General features: G+C 48.0%; 1 long non-coding RNA gene across 2 annotated transcripts; it reads right to left on the bottom strand.

Moving 5' to 3' along the window:
• Nucleotides 1-214: 214 nt before the first annotated feature.
• LOC138737256 (uncharacterized) lies at nucleotides 215-2,973 on the bottom strand. 2 transcript variants are annotated; one of them, XR_011340858.1, is made up of 3 exons: nucleotides 2,751-2,973; nucleotides 2,457-2,667; nucleotides 215-1,677 (listed from the first exon to the last, which is right to left on the bottom strand). It is a non-coding gene; the product is annotated as an uncharacterized lncRNA (long non-coding RNA). The 2 variants fall into 2 exon arrangements; XR_011340857.1 differs by having other exon boundaries at nucleotides 2,552-2,667.
• Between the last annotated feature and the right edge of the window lie 4,041 nt (nucleotides 2,974-7,014).

The raw sequence follows: 7,014 nt of genomic DNA, 5'->3' as shown, positions 1-7,014 counted from the left end.
GGGAGAGGCCAGAGAGTGGTAGTGGATAATTGTCTGTCAGGTTGGAGGCCGGTGACCAGTGGTGTGCCTCAAGGATCTGTATTGGGCCCATTGTTGTTCGTTATATACATTAATGATCTAGATGATGGGGTGGTGAATTGGATTAGTAAATATGCAGACGATACTAAGATAGGTGGAATAGTGGATAATGAAGAAGGTTTTCAAGGATTGCAGAGGGATTTGGGCTGCTTAGAAAAGTGGGCTGAAAAATGGCAGATGGAATTTAATGCTGATAAGTGTGAGGTGCTTCATTTTGGTAAGAAGAATCAGAATAGGACATACGTGGTAAATGGGAGAGCATTGATGAATACAGAAGAGCAGAAAGATTTAGGAGTAACGGTACATTGTTCCCTGAAGGTAGAAACTCACGTGAATAGGGTGGTGAAGAAGGCTTTTAGTATGCTGGCCTTTATCAATCATTGCATGGAATATAGGAGTTTGGAGGTGATGTTGAGATTGTATAAGACGTTGGTGCGGCCTAATTTGGAGTTCTGTGTGCAGTTCTGGTCGCCTAATTATAGGAAGGATATAAACAGAGTGGAGAGAGTGCAGAGAAGGTTTACCAGAATGTTGCCTGGGTTTAAGCATCTGGAGTATGGGGAGAGATTGGACAGATTGGGTCTTTATTCTTTGGAGCGTAGAAGGTTGAGAGGGGATTTGATAGAAGTATTTAAGATTATGAAAGGGATAGACAGAATGGATGTGGATAGACTATTTCCGTTAAGAGGAGGAAAGTTTAAAACAAGAGGACATGAGTTAAGAATTAAGGGGCAGAGGTTTAGAGGTAACATGAGGGGGAATTTCTTTACTCAGAGAGTGGTAGCTGTGTGGAATGATCTTCCGGGAGAAATAGTGGCGGCGGAGTCAATTGTATTATTTAAGAAAAGGTTGGACAGGTATATGGATGAGAAGAAGATGGAGGGTTATGGGCATTGTGCAGGGAGGTGGGACTAGAAAGGGGTGTTTGGTTCGGTGCGGACTAGAAGGGCCTAATGGCCTGTTTCCGTGCTGTAATTGTTATGTTATGTTATGTTAGTTCCCTTTTATAAATTTCTTAAAATGTGGACAGACACCACGGTAACAGGCCCTTCTGGCCCATGAGCCCATGCCGCCAAATGTACACCCTTTTAACCTACAACTCCTAGTATATTTCAAACAGTGGAAGGAAACCAGAGATCCCGGAGAAAACCCATGCAGACACGGGGAGAATAGAGAGCACGGGAGTCGAACCCCAGGCGTTGTAAAGGCATTGTGCTAACCGTTACATCAACTGTGCCTGCTTGGTGGTACTGTTGCTTTTTAGAAGTTTTCCCGATCGTGATTCTCATTAACACTTGGTGATCTTCTGAACTTTGTCATCCTCCCCACAGATGCCAGGGATTTGCAAGGCTTCACTCTTCGTGGCCCTGTCTGTGACCCCCCACATTCTGTGGGTCATGGGAACAAGGAACATACAGCCACTGACCCCCTCAAGCCTTGGCCGTCGTTCAAGATCGTGGCTGAACTTCAGCTTGACTCCAGTGGCTATAAATTACAGTCTGTGTTTTGAACATTTGCCCAGCTGATGGAATTCAACCACTCCTCACAAACACTCCGACGGTGCAAGATGGAATCTACTCTGGCCTAGATTATAAGAAACTGTAGAGGGTTGTGAACGCAGCTTAGACTATCACACTCAAACCTCCCCCCCCCCACCAACTCCCCTCCATCTGCAACTCCCGCTGCCTTGGAAAAGCAGGCAACACTGAAAGAAATACCTGTCCCACCCTGTCCACTCTCTGACCAACCCTCTCCACTCACTGTCCACTCAATGTCCCACCCTGTCCACCCACTGTACCACCCTGTCCCACCCTATCCACTCTGTCCAACCCTGTCCACCCACTGTACCACCCTGTCCCACCCTGCCCACTCACTGTCCCACCTTGTCCACTTATTGTCCCACCCTGTCCACTCTCTGTCCCAACCTATCCCACCCTGTCCACCCACTGTCCCACCCTGTCCACCCACTGTCCCACCCTGTTCACTCTCTGTCTCAACCTGTCCCACCCTGTCAACTCACTGTCCCACCCTGTTCACTTGCTGTCCCATCCTGTCCACTCTCTGCCCCACCCTGTCCTCTTGCTGTCCCACCCTGTCCACTCTTTGTCCCACCCTGTCCACCCACTGTCCCACCCTGTCCACTCACTGCCCCACCCTGTCCACCCACTGTACCACCCTGTCCCACCCTGTCCACTCTCTGCCCCACCCTGTCCACCCACTGTACCACCCTGTCCCACCCTGTCCACTCTCTGCCCCACCCTGTCCACCCACTGTACCACCCTATCCACTCTCTGCCCCACCCTGTCCACCCACTGTCCCACCCTGTCCACCCACTGTCCCACCCTGTCCACCCACTGAACCACCCTGTCCCACCCTACCTTTAGCTCCTCCCTTGATCCTTCCCATGTGACCCCTGTCCATAAAGGTCGTCCCCTCTCCTCCAGATTTTTCAGCTTCTCCTTTATACATTTACCATTTCATAATCTTCTGATTTTCCCTCATCTCGTACTTCCATTATATTTGTTGATAACTGCTCGTATTTTTCATTCAAGTGACGCTGAGGACGTAGGACATGGAATCCAAAAACTCCTGGGAAAATAGAAGAAAATGATTATTTAGCTAAAGTAAATAGATTAAAATAGGAAGGAAGGAGATAAGAATAGTCCGTTTACTTGTTAAAATGCCTTTGAAGAAAGGAGTTGTTGTTGCTGGAGCAGATGAAGGTGTTGTTCCCGGATATGAGAAGAGGCCTCTGATGCAGAGAAATCCCAGATCTGGAGTGACCACAAAGACCCGTCAGAGAGTTGAGTTGCTGGGAGCAGCAGCGAGCGTGACCAGTCTTTCAGCTGGCAAAGATGGCGCCGGGCCAAAGAAAATAGATTCTTGAAGCAAGGTCAGAGTGTTGAGTTCAAGTGAGATAATTGGTTTCAGTGGTGAATGAGCAAGTATTGTAGAACAAGGACAGACAAGGTTTGGAGAGGTTGCTTCAGTCGATGAAGATGTTAAACAAGTTCAATATAAAACTAAAGTCATAAAAAAAGATGGTGAATTGCAACAGATGGTTTAGGAAATTTGGGATTATATCAAAATAATGTGGAAAGAAATAGATTATTTAAGATCTGAGGTTAAAGATATGAATGAAAAATTTAAAATACCTCGATCAAATCTCCCCTCATTCTTCTATGTTCCAGGGAATAAAGTCTGAACCTGTTGAACCTTGTCCTGTAACTCAGTTCCTGAAGTCCGGGCAACATCCTAGTCAATCTTCTCTGCCTCTTTCTCTCTTACTGAGATCTTTCCTGTAGTTCGGTGATGAAAATTGAACACAATCCTCCCATCCCAGCTCCTGGACTCAATACTTTGATTTATGAAGGCCAATGTGCCAAAAGCTCTCTTTACAACCCCGTCCACCTGAGATGCCATTTTCAGGGAATTCTTTATCTGTATTCCCAGATCCCTCTGTTCTACCCCACTCCTCAGTGCCCGACCATTTACCGTGTACGTCCTTTCTTGGTTTGTCCTTCCAAAATGCAACATCTCACACTTGTCTGCATTAAACTCCATCTTTCACTTTTCAGCCCATTTTCCCAACTGGTTCAGATCCCTCTGCAAACTTTGAAACAGTCCTCCCCCCCCCCCCCCCATTCCCAGTGGGGGGGGGGGGGGGAATGCTGAGCTGGGCACAGTCAACCACTCCTGCTCCCTGGGTGACCCTCTCATCAGGTGCAATGACCCATCAGCAGGTTGACCATAGGCCGACACTGGCCAACACCCATTCGGCCGCTGTCCAACAGAGCCTGGAACAACAAGCATCTGAGGAGAGACCCAGAGAACAGAGCCGTGGTACGGACCAGCCTCCTGTCTGGCCCCGAGTCGTGGATCACCTCCCATCACCACCTCCAATGCTGCCTCCGCTCCATCCTCCACACCCACTGGAGTGATTTCCTCGCCAACATTGAAGTCCTCGAACAGGCGGAGGTGATAAGTATCGAGCCCAGGCTGTTGAAGACGCAGCTATGCTAGGCAGGGCACATCTCCGGGATGGAGGATCATCATCTGCTCTCTGGTGAATTCTCCACTGCCCACCTTGACAGAGGGGCTCTGATAAAGAGGTACGAGGACTCTCTGAAGAAATCCCTTGGTGCCTGTCACATTGAGCATCGCCAGGGAGTCTGCTCCAGCCTCCGATCACGCAGCCTGGTGACTCACCGTTCACCAGTCCATCTCCTCCTCAGAGAACGTACGCAGGGCTGGCCCAGAGGAGGTGGGTGAAGATCTGCGTCACGGGAGCACCAAACCCAGAACAGGTTTCCCCTGAAACCGCTGCGGCTTGGCACGCCCGTCCCGCACTGGCCTTGTCAGCCACCAGCAAGCCTGCAGCATACATGGACGGCCCCCTTCCTCGACGTTAGTTCATGAAGCCAAGCCATGATGTTCGTTAAAAAAGGAGGGGACAGATAGAGAGCTGGGGAGTGGGAGATGTCATTTAGTCTTACCAAGAGACTGGTGGGGGCCTGGAAGGTACGTCTGGGGCTGGTGGTGGAGGCTGGAACCATATGGACATAAGATGGGTTGTGGGTGTGAAGATTTTCAGTGGTTAATTTCCTTCCCACTCGCACTCCATGTTCAGTAATCTCTCTGGATTTAGTCATTCGGAGTTGTGTTTTAGATGTAGATGTTGTATAGGAACATTTTGACATTCAGTTTGGCTTTGTGATAGGGTTCAAACATTTTGGCTAAAAATTAGAATTTCTTCAAAAACTGATTAAGATTAAATTTTTATTAGATCTGAAAATTTTCTTGTTGGGTTATATTGTTCTATTTAATGATTTGGGATTGGATAAGTTTCAGGTAGTTTTTCTTCTTTTAGCGTTGGTGGTAGTGTGTAAATGTGTGGCGATTTCTTGGAAGGATGAAGTTGAGGTGAATATAATTTGTTGGCAATAATGAGTTGAGATCTTGTATTTATATGGAAAAAAACATATAATTTACATGATAATTATAATTTTTTTTAGATGTGGTTGCCTTATTTCAAATGTATGGGATTAGTAATATCTTCAATCGTTGTATTTTTTTTATGCTCCCCTTGCAGGGTTTGTTGAGGGTGGAGGGTGGGTGGGTTGGGGTTATTTGTAGTTCTTTTTTGATTTTTATTCTATGTATGTTTTGATAAGTATTTTGAAAAATTTTAAATAAAGTTTGAAAATAAAGTAATCCCTCTGCCATCGGTATCTGATTAGATCTTTCCTGTAGTTAAAGTGGGATGTGGGTGGGAAGAAACGGTATGAAACCCACTGTTTTAATTGTCCCCCATTGACTCGTTATGTGCACGGTTTCATAACTCCAAAGGAAATGGGCCAATGACCATTTTTCTCAAGCAAAATATTTCAGTAACAACTGGGTCTCCAGCAGTGATTCTCAACCTTCACTTCCCGCTCACATCCCACCTTAAGCAATCTTGAACTAATCACAGACACCGATGGTACAGGGGTTACTGAAAGTGGAGTGTGAGTGGGAAGAACAAGTTTGAAGAGCACTGGGAGTTATAATGGAGGAGGTTTACATTGGTGGGCACAGCACCATGGGCCCGCCCTGCACTGGAACACGTCGTCTATCTCCAATGATCGTTCCACCAGCTCGTGGCGGGACACCTTGACCAGGACTTGCAGCCATTGAACAGTTGTCACACTGCTGCCATCTGGGAGACAACAAGGCGGTGCTGGCCTGGGAACATAGAGCAGTACAGCATAGTACAGGCCCTTTGGCCCACAATGTTTTGCTGACCTTTAGACCCTCTCTCCCACATCACCCTCCACTTCAAATTCCTCCTCATCTTTGTCTCGTCATCTCCTGAAAATTTCCCCGATGTACCTGTCTCCACCACTAACTCAGGTCATACATTCCATGCACCAACCTCTCTCTGGGGAAAAAACCCTTCCTCGAATAGCTCCCTGCACCTTCCCACCTGGGCCCTCTTGAACTGAGTAGTGGTGCCCTGGGAAGAAGGTGCTGGCCACCCCATCTATTGATTCCTCCTAACATTTTGTACATATTGGTCATGTCTCATCTCACCCTCCTTCTCTCCAAAGTCCAAGCTCCCTCAATCTCTGCTCAGAATGGACACTCTCGAAACAAGGTAGATTCCTGATCAATCTCCTTGACACCCTTTCCAAAGCTCCCACAACATGAGGTGGCAAGAACTGGTCACAGGGCTCTATGTGTGGTCTGACCACAGTTTTGAGGAGCTGCCCCGTTACCTGGTGGCTCTTAAACTCAGTCCCTTGATTTCTAAAAGCTGACACCCCACAAGCTTTCTTAACGGCCCTGTCTACCTGTTCAGGTCCGGGATAACCAGGCCCCAGGGAAAAGTGGGAAACCAAATAATAGAGCTGGCCTGCTGCCCGCTGCCCGTGACCCAAACTCTCAGAATGTTTGTTGACATCCATTTGGAGGGCCAGTGTTTGCACTGGGAGGGACCGCCAGGTCAATGAACTCTCTCACCAAGAGGACACCAGGGCTTTGATCTTCAGAATCACAGAGTCACACAGTGTGGAAACAGGCCTTTCTGCCCATCTTGCTCATGCTGACCAAGTCCATACTCACCCCACCCTGCCTGCATTCAGCCCACATTCTGCCAAACCCATCCTACCTCTGTATCCATCCAGATGTTTCCTAACCTGCCTCTGCCACCTCCTTGGACAGCCCATTCCACACGCCCACCACACTGTCTAATCGGTGGGTCCTGGGTGATCGCTACTGCTCCCTGACGGCAGCATTCCTCGTAGATATTTCTACTGTCCTGGGCTGTGTCCATGATCTTTCTCATGGCTTTATACTCAGGGGTATTAGTGTCTCCCGTAACAGGCCGTGATACAGCCGGTCAGCACACTTTCCACCACAGCTCTGTAGAAATTTGCCAGGGTTTCTGGTGTCATC

This window comes from Narcine bancroftii, chromosome 6 (assembly GCF_036971445.1).
Source record: "Narcine bancroftii isolate sNarBan1 chromosome 6, sNarBan1.hap1, whole genome shotgun sequence".
Taxonomy (NCBI): Eukaryota; Metazoa; Chordata; class Chondrichthyes; order Torpediniformes; family Narcinidae; genus Narcine; species Narcine bancroftii.
Note: the sequence above shows the minus strand (reverse complement) of the source record. Positions and strands in the feature narration are given on the sequence as shown.